Raw genomic sequence first — 14,286 nt, forward strand, 5'->3', positions numbered from 1 at the left:
AACAAAGGAATACAACGTGAAGGGAGGCACGCACAAGATGTCTTCGAGCGATAGGGTGTTTTCAGCTACACAAGCATTTGAAAGTAGATATAAATAAAATAAATAAATGAATGGTAAATGAAAAAAATAAAGGTGAATTAATAAAATGTCCTTGCTAATTATGTTCTAAAGGTATTTTACTCTATTTTAACATTGTTATTTTTAGTATTATGCGTGAAAGGAGCCGGACTGGGGCACAAAAACACCGGGGAAGGAGAGATGTCCATTAATTTATCGCTCTTTCTTAAAGAAAAGAAAAACTTAACTCAACAAGAGGTTGTTTTGGTCCGGTGACTTTTCTCTCCCCTTCCCTCATTATTTTTCTCTGAGTCACAATTTTTTCACTTGTACTTCTAGTGATCTAGGTGGAAGCCGCCAGGAATATGAGAAGAGAAAACCGACAGGTAACCGTCAGCAGTTGCAAGTCCTTTAATCTCTTAACTCGCCAGAGATAGAGAAGAGAAAACCGACAGGTAACCGTCAGCAGTTGCAAGTCCTTTAATCTCTTAACTCTTTTTGTTCACCAGCTAAGGTTGTATTTATAGCCACTTGTTAGACTGGTTAAAATAAACTCTCTCTAACTTTATTTATTTTTTTTTTTATTTATTTATTTTTTTATTTATTTTTTTTTTACAGAAAGACGGGGAAGAGTAAGAGATTGGACAGATAGAAGAAAAGAAAGAAAGTGAAGGAAAGAATTAGAGTAAAAGTTTGTGGGCAGACCACTTTGCTATTCTTATTGTATATATATTGTATTTTATTTTTTTGTGAAGAGGCTGCACTCTTTTATTTTTGTGTGTGTATTAGGCATTTTTATTTCTTTACTATTAATTTTAAGCAAAACCCAGCTAAACCATCATCGTCCCTGTCAAAAAGATTGCTTTATATTTATTCTGTCTTACAGAGGAAGAGTTGAGTTGATACGGGGCCCTGTTCTACCTCTCACCGCTGCCAGATGACCGCTAACAGAGCTGGGCTACACCACCCCTTGCCGGGGGAGGTGTAGCCCAGCTCTGTTAGCGGTCATCTGGCAGCGGTGAGAGGTAGAACAGGGCCCCGTATCAACTCAACTCTTCCTCTGTAAGACAGAATAAATATAAGTAGCTGGCGGATCGTACGCGCCGTGAACGTCCGCCCGTTTAGTTTGACGCCGGGGTGGTGTTGTAAGTGCAGGGTTGGGTGCACTTAATGGCCTCGCTACCGAACCTGCTGTGGTAGTAGCAGACGCCCGGGGTGCGGGTAGTGCTACGCGACCGAGAGCGGTAGCGAGGGCGTCGAGGTGACGGTGGGCGGCGACGCTGGCGGGTATTTAGTTGTTCCTGCATCGCGCTGACCTGCAGGGCCAGCTGCGACACAATGTGGGTGAGTTGCTGGACGTCTGCTGTGTTAGTGACAGTGGCGACTGAAGACGGTGGCGTTGCCGACGGAACTGTCGACATATAGTCGTCAGCCAGCTGCGCGAGGTCTGGCGCAAGGCGTTTGAGGACGGCTTGCCTGAGGTCGTCGTAGGGATTGTCCGAAGAGGGGGCTTTCGCGATGGCGTCAGAGACTTGCAAGAGGACCTCGGGTGGCAGGAGAGTGCAGGCGTGAGTGAACTGTTTCAAGGCCTCAGTGATGTTGTTTGCCTTGAAGTTCAGCTCCAAGATGGTAAACCACATGTTGGGGCCGTGGCTGTTGAAGGCTGGAGCCCTGAAGGGGGGAGCTGGGGAGGCGGTGTCCGGTGGAGCCATGGCCGTTTCTTGTTGCTGGCGTGCGATGGGGCCTGGTGGCTTGTTATGCGAGTCGTGGAGCAGGGTGTAGTGACGCCTGTCGGCGAGGCGCGGGCTCCTCCGGCGCCAGGTGCCAGTGAAAGGTGGCAAGGGACGCCTGCTGGGCGCCACTGTGCAGTGATGGTCCTAGGCACGTACTTTACCGCACTCGCACTTACGGCTTGGAACGCACTGCCGTGAACGAAGTGTGTAGTCTGTGTGTGTGTGTGTGTATGTGTAGGTGTTGGTGTCTGGCACACGGGGGTTGGTACGCGCTGATGCACACTAGGGAGTTTTCTAGGGGCAGGGGTTAACACACACAGGGGGAGGGTGGACGACGGGGGAGAGGGGAGGGACGGTCGGGAGCACTAACACTTTGGTGGGGGAATGTTGCAGGGAACGCCGCCCTGTTGTCGAGCGGAAGACGGGAGTACCGGTGCAGGGGGCGCCGCCCTGTTGTAGAGAAGCGAAATCAGGGCCAATGGGGTCACGGCCGGGTGGCGGTGACCGTGCGTGGTGAGCCGGAGAGGTGTTGCTGCTGCTGTGGTGGTGATGGAGGCTGGGCAGCAGGTGTGGCAGGGGTGGCAGGTGACCAGGCAGCAGGTGGAGGTGGCGTGGTGGGTCACGGCAGCAGGAGAGGGAGTGACCTGGTGGCGGTGGTGAGCGGCAGGTGAGCGTGGCCTCAGTCACCGCCACCGGCGGCGGCGGTGACCACGGTTGCTAGGCTGGGTGACGGTGTGTGTGTGTCACGTGGCGGCTGGCCGGGCTGGGTGGCGTCGGTGGGTCACGGCTGGGCCAGGCTGGGTGGCGGTTTGGCCGTGGTGGTCCGTGTCAGGCGGGGGCTGACTTGGGCTAGGTACCTATAGCTGTGGCGACGCTATAGTGCTAAAGAACCTGGGACACAGCATTGGTGGAGCTGGCCACTACGGTCTAACTCCGAGTCACCATTTCTAGTGATCTAGGTGGAAGCCGCCAGGAATATGAGAAGAGAAAACCGACAGGTAACCGTCAGCAGTTGCAAGTCCTTTAATCTCTTAACTCGCCAGAGATAGAGAAGAGAAAACCGACAGGTAACCGTCAGCAGTTGCAAGTCCTTTAATCTCTTACCTCTTTTTGATCACCATCTAAGGTTGTATTTATAGCCACTTGTTAGACTGGTTAAACTCTCTCTAACTTTATTTAACAAAAACATGAACATGTACCCAAGAAATACTGAACATAAAAAATGATTTACATAAAGATATGGACAAAGAGAGTGAATGTGTGTGTGTATGTCTGTGTGAAGAAAGGAGTAATATGATGTATAGAAAAGACGTGTAACGTATGTGTCGAAAAGCGTGCACAGAATGTGTATGTATAAAAAAATGAGGAAGAAGAGATGAAAGACGAAAAATCTGTGCAGTAGAAAGAGAACGGGAGGCTGAAAACATATAAGAGAAAACGGAGTGCTTGGAGCGGTGACTTGTGTTTACATTACTGGTTCTGAGAAGCGCGTAAGTTTTAGTGTACCCTGAATATGAGAGAAAATGGGATGTTTCTATGGCTGACTAGATTATTTGCTACATACTCACATGATCTAGGACTTGAAAGTGTCATCCTTTTGTCTAAAACTTTCCTCCTTCCAGTTTCCTACTCGCTTCTCTCACCCACAGTCTCTTAGGTTCTACTCTCACTTACTCCAAGACTAGACAGAATGTTTTTTTTTTTTTGTTTGGTCCAACATATTTCTCCGCTTCTCGTTTTCTTCTTACTTCTCTCACTCACAAAGTCACAATCACTCAATTTCCATCTATGCTTACTCCAGAATTTGACAGTATTTTTCTTGTGTTTAAAACTTCCTTGCTTCTCGTTTCCTTCTTGCTTGTTTCACTCACCGCCTCAATCTTCTTTGTCTTCTTTTCATAAATTTCGACATTTGTTTACACCAGGACTTTAAAGTATCCTCCTTTTGTCTAAGTCTTCTCTGGCTCTTGTTTTCTTCTTGCTTCTCTCATCCACACCATCTTAATTTCTCTTTTCTTTCCTGTAACACTACACAATGTAACACTCCAACACCTTGGCGGCCTCATTATGGTGAACTTGACTGTGTGTGTGTGTGTGTGTGTGTTTTTTTTTTTTTTTTTTTTTTTTATGTAGGAAGGATACTGGCCAAGGGCAACAAAAATCTAATAAAAAAAAAATGCCCACTGAAATGCCAGTCCCTAAAAGGGTCAAAGCAGTGGTCAAAAATTGGTGGATAAGTGTCTTGAAACCTCCCTCTTGAAGGAATTCAAGTCATAGGAAGGTGGAAATACAGAAGCAGGCAAGGAATTCCAGAGTTTACCAGAGAAAGGGATGAATGATTGAGAATACTGGTTAACTCTTGCGTTAGAGAGGTGGACAGAATAGGAGTGAGAGAAAGATGAAAGTCTTGTGCAGCGAGGCCGCGGAAGGAGGGGAGGCATGCAGTTAGCAAGATCAGAAGAGCAGTTAGCATGAAAATAGCGGTAGAAGACAGCTAGAGATGCAACATTGCGGCGGTGAGAGAGAGGCTGAAGACAGTCAGTTAGAGGAGAGGAGTTGATGAGACGAAAAGCTTTTGATTCCACCCTGTCTAGAACAGCAGTATGAGTGGAACCCCCCCAGACATGTGAAGCATACTCCATACATGGACGGATAAGGCCCTTGTACAGAGTTAGCAGCTGGGGGGGTGAGAAAAACTGGCGGAGACGTCTCAGAACACCTAACTTCATAGAAGCTGTTTTAGCTAGAGATGAGATGTGAAGTTTCCAGTTCAGATTATAAGTAAAGGACAGACCAAGGATGTTCAGTGTAGAAGAGGGGGATAGTTGAGTGTCATTGAAGAAGAGGGGATAGTTGTCTGGAAGATTGTGTCGAGTTGATAGATGGAGGAATTGAGTTTTTGAGGCATTGAACAATACCAAGTTTGCTCTGCCCCAATCAGAAATTTTAGAAAGATCAGAAGTCAGGCGTTCTGTGGCTTCCCTGCGTGATATGTTTACCTCCTGAAGGGTTGGACGTCTATGAAAAGATGTGGAAAAGTGCAGGGTGGTATCATCAGCATAGGAGTGGATAGGACAAGAAGTTTGGTTTAGAAGATCATTAATGAATAATAAGAAGAGAGTGGGTGACAGGACAGAACCCTGAGGAACACCACTGTTAATAGATTTAGGAGAAGAACAGTGACCGTCTACCACAGCAGCAATAGAACGGTCAGAAAGGAAACTTGAGATGAAGTTACAGAGAGAAGGATAGAAACCGTAGGAGGGTAGTTTGGAAATCAAAGCTTTGTGCCAGACTCTATCAAAGGCTTTTGATATGTCCAAGGCAACAGCAAAAGTTTCACCAAAGTCTCTAAAAGAGGATGACCAAGACTCAGTAAGGAAAGCCAGAAGGTCACCAGTAGAGCGGCCTTGACGGAACCCATACTGGCGATCAGATAGAAGGTTGTGAAGTGATAGATGTTTAAGAATCTTCCTGTTGAGGATAGATTCAAAAACTTTAGATAAGCAGGAAATTAAAGCAATAGGACGGTAGTTTGAGGGATTAGAGCGGTCACCCTTTTTAGGAACAGGTTGAATGTAGGCAAACTTCCAGCAAGAAGGAAAGGTAGATGTTGACAGACAGAGCTGAAAGAGTTTGACTAGGCAAGGTGCAAGCACGGAGGCACAGTTTCGGAGAACAATAGGAGGGACCCCATCAGGTCCATAAGCCTTCTGAGGGTTTAGGCCAGCGAGGGCATGGAAAACATCATTACGAAGAATTTTAATACGAGGCATGAAGTAGTCAGAGGGTGGAGGAGAGGGAGGAACAAGCCCAGAATCGTCCAAGGTAGAGTTTTTAGCAAAGGTTTGAGCAAAGAGTTCAGCTTTAGAAATAGATGTGATAGCAGTGGTGCCATCTGGTTGAAGTAGAGGAGGGAAAGAAGAAGAAGCAAAGTTATTGGAGATATTTTTGGCTAGATGCCAGAAATCACGAGGGGAGTTAGATCTTGAAAGGTTTTGACATTTTCTGTTAATGAAGGAGTTTTTGGCTAGTTGGAGAACAGACTTGGCATGGTTCCGGGCAGAAATATAAAGTGCATGAGATTCTGGTGAAGGAAGGCTTAAGTACCTTTTGTGGGCCACCTCTCTATCATGTACGAGTATAGCACGAGAACAAGCTGTGTTAAACCAAGGTTTAGAAGGTTTAGGACGAGAAAAAGAATGAGGAATGTACGCCTCCATGCCAGACACTATCACCTCTGTTATGCGCTCAGCACACAAAGACGGGTCTCTGACACGGAAGCAGTAGTCATTCCAAGGAAAATCAGAAAAATACCGCCTCAGGTCCCCCCAACTAGCAGAGGCAAAACGCCAGAGGCACCTTCGCTTAGGGGGATCCTGAGGAGGGATTGGAGTGATAGGACAAGATAAAGATATGAGATTGTGATCGGAGGAGCCCAACGGAGAAGAAAGGGTGACAGCATAAGCAGAAGGATTAGAGGTCAGGAAAAGGTCAAGAATGTTGGGCGTATCTCCAAGACGGTCAGGAATACGAGTAGGGTGTTGCACCAATTGCTCTAGGTCATGGAGGATAGCAAAGTTGTAGGCTAGTTCACCAGGATGGTCAGTGAAGGGAGAGGAAAGCCAAAGCTGGTGGTGAACATTGAAGTCTCCAAGAATGGAGATCTCTGCAAAAGGGAAGAGGGTCAGAATGTGCTCCACTTTGGAAGTTAAGTAGTCAAAGAATTTCTTATAGTCAGAGGAGTTAGGAGAGAGGTATACAGCACAGATAAATTTAGTATGAGAATGACTCTGTAGTCGTAGCCAGATGGTGGAAAACTCGGAAGATTCAAGAGCGTGGGCACGAGAGCAGGTTAAGTCATTGCGCACATAAACGCAGCATCCAGCTTTGGATCGAAAATGAGGATAGAGAAAGTAGGAGGGAACAGAAAAGGGGCTACTGTCAGTTGCCTCAGACACCTGAGTTTCAGTGAGGAAAAGAAGATGAGGTTTAGAAGAGGAGAGGTGGTGTTCTACAGATTGAAAATTAGATCTTAGACCGCGAATGTTGCAGAAGTTAATGAAGAAAAAGTTGAGGGGGGTGTCAAGACACTTAGGGTCGTCGACGGAAAGGCAGTCCGACCTGGGGACATTTATGGTCCCCTCCCCAGATGGGGACTCCGAGGCTGGTGTAGGAGTCGCCATGATTTTAAAATTTTTGGAGTGAAGGGTGTGTGTGTTATTAGGTGCTTGTAGTTTTGTGTGGAGGAAGAGAGTTGTCTTTAGAGGGCAGGCTGTGACTACCCCCTTGTGTTGTGAGACACAAAGGGAAACGTTCAGTGAGGTCACAGCTGGGTTTAATGATAAGTTCACAGCACCCCCTGAACAGTGCTTTAGACCTCACTGGGAGTAATTATCGCCGCACTCCATTTTCTTCCTTCCTCTCTTTTCTTCCTCTTTTTGCGGCTCCGTAATTTTATTTTCTTTACTTGTCTACTTTTATGTGTATATTCCTTGCTGACGGCTTCTAGTTCATTCCCTTTCTTAAATTTCCTCTCTCTCTCTCTCTCTCTCTCTCTCTCTCTCTCTCTCTCTCTCTCTCTAGTCCGTATTACTGTTTTCTACCTATGTCTTTCTGTCGGTCTGCAGTTCTTTTCACTCTCTTATTTGTAGTGCAGGAGCATGCGTCCTACATATCTATATTCTACTCTCTGTATTCTGATCAGTGACTCTCCCTCGCCAGTCACAGCTTCCCACCCAGTGCAGCACCATGTGACCTCATTGCTGTGTCTAAATCAATCAATCAGTTAGGTAATAATTCATCCCCTTCACCGTCTCCCTCAGTCTCCAATATCTTTCTTCTTTCTCTCTGTTCAAAAACTCCCTCATTTCGACTCCCGTCCCCGCTTAATCCTGCATCTCCTGGCTTGGCTCCCTTGCTCCGCTGTTCCCTCGCCCTCTCCTCCTCCTGCTCCGCCCCGACACACCCTTTCTCCAGGGACCGCGCCGCCCTTACCTTCAGGGAATCCAGAGTGAGTTTTCCTTTTATACTGCAAGGCGGTATTTCAGTTACGATGGTCCTGGTATTTCTCTGCAGCAGTGAAAATGTCTTGCTCGATTCCAATATGCAATTTGGTCTTATTCTAATTTGGTTTCTGCATTACATCGCATTCAACTTTCAGGAAACGGAGGGCGAGGGTAGTTTCTCTTTCTTTACTTTTTTCAACTTTTTTTTTCAACGCCGTCTCTCTCTCTCTCTCTCTCTCTCTCTCTCTCTCTCTCTCTCTCTCTCTCTCTCTCTCTCTCTCTCTCTCTCTCTCATTTAGGTTTCTTTCCCTCACAAGGGACGCGGCAGACACAGCGCAAGTGAGCGGACCCGCAATCAGAAGTCATACTAAGAACGTGACTATAAAAAAATGTGGCAGCGAGTGTTGGCCGTCTGGCGGGGCAGGGCGAGGCGGAGCTCGCGTGAGAGCTGCGTGACCCATACAACTCAGGAAGCAGCAAGGTGCTCGGGATCCACTAATTTGCAAGTTAAGGGACAGAAAAGAAAAAAAAAAAAAAAGAAAAAAAAAACGTAAAATTTGTGCAAATTTCTTTTCTTTTTTTTTGTATTTTTTTTTTTTTTTTGGTTGTGTGTGTGTGTGTGTGTGTAGAAAGGTATGTTTTGTGTAGGAATATTATATTATGTGAAAGAAAAAGGTGTATCACGCTTAAAAAAGTACATGTTTAAAAATGCTGTATATAAAAAAAAAAAACATGTATCTTGTTAAAATAAGGCACATTTTGCTCAAAATATTGTATGCGGAAGAAAATGTATATCTCGTAAAAAAAATAAATAAATAAATAAAAAAATGAGAACACTACATGATGTGAAGGAAAAATGTGGATCTTGTATTGAAAATACATAATTTTTGTGGTAAAAAAGTGATTTCATAGAGTAAAAACTGAATTTCCTGTAAATGTGCATTTTCTTTAAAGGACATATTTTATAAGAAAATGTATTCCGCCAATGGAAAGTTGCATTTTGAGTAAGGAAATTAAATTCTGTGGAAAAAAAAAATAGTGTATAAAGTAAATTTGTGAGTAACAGTACATTTTTGTACAAGGAAAGACAATTGTGTACAAGAACGAACATTTTGCGTATGAGGAGATGCATTCTTGTAAAAGTAAAAGAAGTGTTTAGAGTAAAAAGAAAACACTTATTTTGTGTGTGTGCTTCCTCTGTTTCTGCGCGTCCGCTGCTTTCACAGGCGTTGTTTGATCAGCGAGCAGCGCCGCTTAAAGGAGAGAGGAGGAGGAGGAGGAGGAGAAACCAGCACGCCGCTGAACCAAGCAGGACTTAGAGCGCTTCATAAAGGCAACGAGGGGACTGAAGAAACGTGAACGACACCAGTTCCCGAAAGGTGAATGGGAGAAGTCTAGGAAAGAGAGGAGAGGAGAGAGGGAGAGTGAAAAAAAAAGAGGAGGAGGAGGAGGAGGAGGGGAGAGATGGCAGTGTGAGGGAAGAGTGAGGAGGACGTGAGGAAGGTGGACAGGCAATTTAGGAAATAAAACTTGAGGAAAGAGAAGAGAAGAGGAGAGTGAGAGGTGAGGGGGGAACGAATTAGTAGGAAAGGGTTGCCAAAATTATGATTCCAGTCACATGATTGGACCTGAGAGGAGAGAGAGAGAGAGAGAGAGAGAGAGAGAGAGAGAGAGAGAGAGAGAGAGAGAGAGAGAGAGAGAGAGAGAGAGAGAGAGAGAGAGAGAGAGAGAACGACTTAGTAAAAAAATGTTAACAAAATTATGATTCCAGTCACATGATTGGACCTAAGAGGTGTAAGCGCCGTACGACGCTCATTAATGTATTGTACTGGAGGTGACTGAAACGAGGTGTGCAGTACGCGCTCTTTGTATTCAGAAGCGGTCAAACCTGTGAATTAACATAGTATCACTAATACGGATAAAAACACAAAAAAGTATATCAGTAGATAAAACAAGTATTGCAGTACATTAATGTCGTGACACTTCACTTCGTCAATTTCCTAACATATGTGAGTCAATACAGAGTTACCTACATTGTAGTGGGTTAGGTCGGTTCTACAGATGAACACCACCAGCAAGTCGCCCTCTCGTCTGCGTGATCTGATGTACGTCATTATGTTACGTTAAGTGTACTTATATTAACATACATCATTAAATCCTCACAATTACGTATCTAATTACTATAAGTAGTTACATTATGTTGACACGCATCATTAAATCCTCATGGTACATAAGTATCTGTTATCTAATACTATGATGAATACATACACAGTGCGGGGAACAGGCGTCCTCTTGGTTGTATGCAAGGGATTACACTTGGGGATTTACCAGGATCGGGGATTTACTGATTTAGGTCGGGGATTTACTGGGATTAACTCTCCGTGCCTCCCGAGACACGTCTGACGTGTAGGCGTGACTGTCGTGAGGTGGCTTTGGAGACGCTGGTGGGCCCCTACAGCCTATGATGTTCATTATGCTGTAGGTACGTTATCAACACTCACGTCACAACAACCGACCATTCGGCGAGAGAAATAGTTGAGAGGGCAAGTTCAACGCGTCCCCTCGGCCCTACACTCCCCTCTCACTCTGTGGTGCCGGCGCGTAGGCGCGCCATACACTGCTCATGGCGGCTACAAGAGGAGAGAGAGAGAGAGAGAGAGAGAGAGAGAGAGAGAGAGAGAGAGAGAGAGAGAGAGAGAAATCAGGGGACTTATTCACATCACTAGTTCCAGACATAATACATTTTATAATCGGTCGCCGGGTGAGTTCAACACAACACATGTTTGCTGATCATCACAAACACTCGATGCAATGCGCATGATAACCTCTCTCTGGTCCAGGTGTCCTGAATTAAGCTTATACATCATGGTAAACATATTCAAGGCAGTAGGTAGCAGGTTAGGAGCATTTTCGAGGCTCATGCAAGAAGCCATCAGGCCTACACGCGGCTGTTCCTGTATTAAATCTACGCATTTCCGCCTGTCATCCCCATAAATTAATCAATTAATCAGTCTGTCTAATCTTTTCAATATTTTTGGCTCAGCAGCAGCAGAAGCAGTTTCCTAAGATAATTACGGATGCATATTCCAAATTGGTTTATATAAAAATGATCTATGCTTGCCTTGTTTGCTTGTCGTTACACACACACACACACACACACACACACACACACACACACACACACACATACCAAAAGTTACTCGTACGTAACAATTACAAGGGCATTCCCGGCACGTCCAGGAAAGCCAACGACCCGTCTCACATCGCATCACATCAACAAAGCAACACCGTCTTTCCTGCCCAGTGGCCGCACACCCGCAACTAAAAAATATATCTCCCTTAAAGCTACACAGGCGCTCCACCACAGAGACTAGAAGTGGCCGGATAGCACACACTGCCCACGCCTTTACTATGCACGCAGCACATTATCAGCAAAGTGTGTATTTATGTCCCTCACCAACAAACGTTTAACGGCAGAGATAATTTCCCGTTGTTTTTACTTATCTATTTTTCTTTAATACACCTCCAAGAAAAAGTAGTAATAGAATAAATACACCTTACTTTTCACTGACCGAGAAAATTTGATAATTTGATAACACCAAGATAATTTGAGTTTATGAACATCGTAATTTATAATCACTGAGTGCTTCCCGCCGGGATAGCAATTTTTTTTTTTTTCTGTCACAGATCAAGTGATCTGAACGCACAGCTCAGGAAACACACACACACACACACACACACACACACACACACACACACACGGATAACTGTTGTACTGGCCACACGCTTGTGTTTCTGGATTCTCAGTGATAGTTTTTATTTTAAACTTTGCAACACGAGTAGTACTAGCAGCGGCAGCAGCAGCAACAGGAGTCGCCGTTCAACACAGCCACTTCCTTTTTCCCCTCTTCCCTTCTCCCTCTTTCTTCTTTCCTTCTCTCACCTTTGCTAAATACTCGTACTTTACCTCGCCTGGCAAACACAGGGAGCCTAGCCTGCATGATACACACGCTTACTCAAGTCACACCTTACAAACAGATCATGCTGGAAAGGTATTCCTCCTCCTCTTCCTCCTCCAGCTGCCTCTCTTCGCTTCTCCATTGGCTGACAGCGTGAGCAGGGAAGCCCGCCGCCACGTGATAGGCCAGCCTGGCCGAGGCTCCTCCCTGACTGGGGTGCGGAGCAGCCAACGGCTGCGAAAGACAAAGCACAGGGACTGATTGGCAGCGGGGCGGGTTTTGGCGGGCGTGGGAAAGGCGCCCCGCCCCTCCCGGCAACATCATGGCGGGTGGTGGAATTATATATTTGCAATTCCTGCTTACTACTGACGCACGTGGCCATAGTGAACACTGAAGACCGCTGCTGAAACACTTTCTGTACACTCCAGACGAAATACACTTGACTTTACCTTGTTTGAATATAACCTGTTGACACTGACATTATAATTCTTAATATAAAGGGACTTAAAGACACAAGCTCAATAGGCTCTGATAGTATTCCTTTAACTTTCGTAAAAGACTCATTGTCTGTTATAGCATTCTATCTAACTTGCATTGTTAACACTTTCATTGTCACAGGTATCTTTCCTACTACTTGGAAACATGCTGTGGTAGTTCCACTCTTTAAAAGTGGTGATACTAATGATTTTAATAATTACAGACCTATTTCTCTTTTACCCATTCTTTCTAAAATTCTTGTAAAAGTAGTTGCTAGCCAGCTCTCGCATTATTTGGAAACTAATAAACTCTTGTCTAATACGCAGCACGGGTTCCGTCCTAGACTGTCTACAGAAACTGCTCTTACTGTCGTTACAGATAAAATTTATGATAATATGGACTCAAAGAAAATCTCTGTATTGACTTTATGTGACCTATCAAAAGCCTTTGACAGTATCAGCCACGATAATTTATTAAATAAGTGCACTAAGCTTAATATTGACAATTTTTGGTTTGCAAATTATATTCAAGATGGATCACAATCCGTTCGCTTAAATAATACAATATCTAAGAAAGAAAACGTACGTTACGGGGTTCCACAAGGCTCAATTCTCGGCCCAATTTTAATTTCTATATACGTCAATGATCTTAATGAGAAAGTCGAGACATCTTTGATACAATACGCGGATGACACCCAATTCCTCGAAGCTGATACTGTCGAAAATTTTGATGAGCTCATCTCCAACACTGAAAATGCATTGCAAAATATAGAACTTTATTTCCTAACAAATGGTCTATTATTAAATAACAAAAAAACGCAATGCATTTTCATTGGAAATAGGCAACTGTTAGCCCATGTTCCCCCTGACATTTCTATAAATTGTAATGGAGTACATATATACCCGACTACGCATGTAAAAAATTTGGGTGTCTATTTTGACAAATACATGTTATTTGATGTGCACATTGCAGAATTAAATACTAAAATAATGGGAACATTAATGTTTATAAACAGAGTTAGTGAGAACTTTGACAAACCCACTCGTAAAGTTATTGTACAGTCTTTAGTGCTTAGCCTCATTAATTATTGTATTTGTATCTGGGGCTCTCCCAACAAAACTCTCATTCATACTGTACAAAAACTACAGAACTTTGCTGCTAAAGTTGTAACTGGAGGTGCAAGAAAATATGACCACGTGACTCCTATCATAAAAGACCTAGAGTGGCTGACTGTGAAAGACAAATATTATTTAGAGAAGTGTACTACAGTGTATAAATCGATGAATGGACTATACCCAGACTGGTACCTGAACCTTCCCACAGTCAGAGATAATACAACCACCACAACAAGACAAGGAAATAACCTGTATATAAAAAGAACTAAAACAGACACTGGTGCCAGGGCCACTACGGTGTGTGGGCCCAAGTTATGGAATGAGCTCCCTCGCTATATTACCGCCTCCGGAAGCCTACACAGTTTCAAATCTAGTTTTAGAAATCTACTGTTAAATGTGTTGAATTAGGTCTCCACATGTATTGATTTTTTACACTATCTAGCTAGATTTCTCCAATATTTTAATTTTGTTTCTAGTCTTATTTTAGTTTTAGCTTTATTTTAGATATTATTTTATAGTATTTTATAGTATTTCTCGTAGATTTTATCTCATCATTTTAGCATTTATGGCCTTACGCTAAGCTGATGATGTAGCTACATTTGCTTTCTTATTTTACTTGTACTTGTGTATGATCAAATGAATAACCATGTTTCATGGAATAAACAATTTATTATTATTATTATTATTATTATTATTATTATTATTATTATTATTATTATTATTATTATTATTATTCCCCCCTTCTCTCTCTCTCTCTCTCTCTCTCTCTCTCTCTCTCTCTCTCTCTCTCTCTCTCTCTCTCTCTCTCTCTCTCTCTCTCTTTCTCTCAGATACATAACTAAGTAGAGATATTTATATTTCAAACAAATGATAAGATGTGTGTGTGTGTGTGTGTGTGTGTGTGTGTGTGTGTGTGTGTGTGTGTATGTGTGTGTGT

The 14,286-nt window shown here is 43.9% G+C and overlaps 1 long non-coding RNA gene across 6 annotated transcripts in view; it reads right to left on the reverse strand.

Moving 5' to 3' along the window:
* LOC135109569 (uncharacterized) overlaps nucleotides 1-14,286 on the reverse strand; it is a 203,228-nt gene that overhangs the window by 10,598 nt on the left and 178,344 nt on the right. Inside the window, exon 1 of one of the 6 annotated variants that reach the window (XR_010272765.1) lies at nucleotides 11,826-11,840. The exons of the other annotated variants lie outside the window; for them this stretch is intronic. This is a non-coding gene — a long non-coding RNA (uncharacterized LOC135109569). Of the gene's footprint in view, nucleotides 1-11,825; nucleotides 11,841-14,286 lie in introns of those variants that run through there. 6 annotated transcript variants of the gene reach the window in all.

Source organism: Scylla paramamosain, chromosome 19, assembly GCF_035594125.1.
Source record: "Scylla paramamosain isolate STU-SP2022 chromosome 19, ASM3559412v1, whole genome shotgun sequence".
Classification (NCBI taxonomy): domain Eukaryota; kingdom Metazoa; phylum Arthropoda; class Malacostraca; order Decapoda; family Portunidae; genus Scylla; species Scylla paramamosain.